Raw genomic sequence first — 1,414 nt, 5'->3', positions numbered from 1 at the left:
GGTAACTTTTCATTTTTACCATACTGCTTTAAGATTCTTTCTTTATCTTTTGTTTTGGTGAGTTTGATTTTGATATGTCTTGTTGGTTTTCTTTTGGGGTCTATCCTGTTCAAGGTGTGTTGGACTTCTTGAATTGATATACTCTCATCTTCCATCATATCATGGAAGTTCTCTTCCAACAAATCATGGACAATTTTCTAAGTGTTTTTGCTTTTCTCTTACTGTTCTGGAAGTCCAGTTATACTTAGATTATTCTTTTTGATAGTATCTCACATGAGTCTTTGGCTTTCTTCATTTTGTTTTGATCATTTTTTCTGATTGATACTTTTCCAAAGAAGTATTCAGGTATTTGTCTTCAATCTCATCAATTCTGTCTTCCATTGATTTGATTCTACTCCTTTGCCCTTGCAATGTGTTATCTATTTCTGATAATTTAGTATTAATCTTATAAATTGCTATCTGTAGATTTTTTATTATTTCTGATTTTTAATTTATTTTGTCATTTTGTTCTTGTATTTTCTTTCAAATTTGTTTTAGGTTTTGTCTGTGTTTTCCTTAATTTTGTCAGTGCTTTCCTGGATCTATCTCTCAAGCAGTTGAAGGTACTTAAGTATCATTCTTTTGGATTATTTATCATGGAGTTCCAATGCTGCTCCTTCCTCAGGGATTTGTCCTAGGTCTGTATCCTTCTTCCGTGATTCTACTATTTTATCTTGTTTCTTTGTATGGACTGTGATGATCTGCTGTCTCTGGGATATTGTGATGTTGCTGTATTTATATTTAATTGGTGATTGTTTGTTGATGTGATACATCCAAGGTTTTCTTTTAGTCTGTTTATCTGAGTGAGAAAGGTGCTGTCTAGTTTCTAGTTAGCAGCATTTGTGCACTCACCACTTGTCTCCTGGTTGGTGTGATAGAGCAGGAGAGTGACTGCATAGATCTCTGTTAACTGTTTGTTAAGAGCAATTAAACATGAGTCAGGATCTAATTGGTTGCCATGTATTGTTGGCCAGTTTTTATTTTTTTGTCATTGTTGCTTTAAATCTGAACATTATGTCTGTGTAATTTCAAATTTATCTTATCTCTATCTATATATGAAATTTATGAACAATTTTATATTATATAAGTCTTCACTGTATTATGTTATGAAAGAACAAGACATTTTTCATACACACATACACATGCACATATGTAAAACCTAATACTAAACAAATTGTGGGTGTGTTAATTCCGATTGATGTCTAACTCATGTGCTTAGAGTGGAATTGACTCATTGAGTGTTCATTGTCTGTGATCTTTTGTAAGTGGATCACCAGGCCTTTCTTCCAATGTCCCTCTGGGAAGATTAAACCACTAATCTCTCAATCAGTAGCTGAATATTTACCTCTTTGAAACATATTCACATAACACTCTA

This window comes from Orycteropus afer, unplaced genomic scaffold, assembly GCF_000298275.1.
Source record: "Orycteropus afer afer isolate SDZICR_OR568_19922 unplaced genomic scaffold, OryAfe1.0 scaffold01123, whole genome shotgun sequence".
Taxonomy (NCBI): domain Eukaryota; kingdom Metazoa; phylum Chordata; class Mammalia; order Tubulidentata; family Orycteropodidae; genus Orycteropus; species Orycteropus afer.
The sequence above is the reverse complement of the archived record's forward strand: the minus strand, read 5'-3'. Positions refer to the sequence as shown.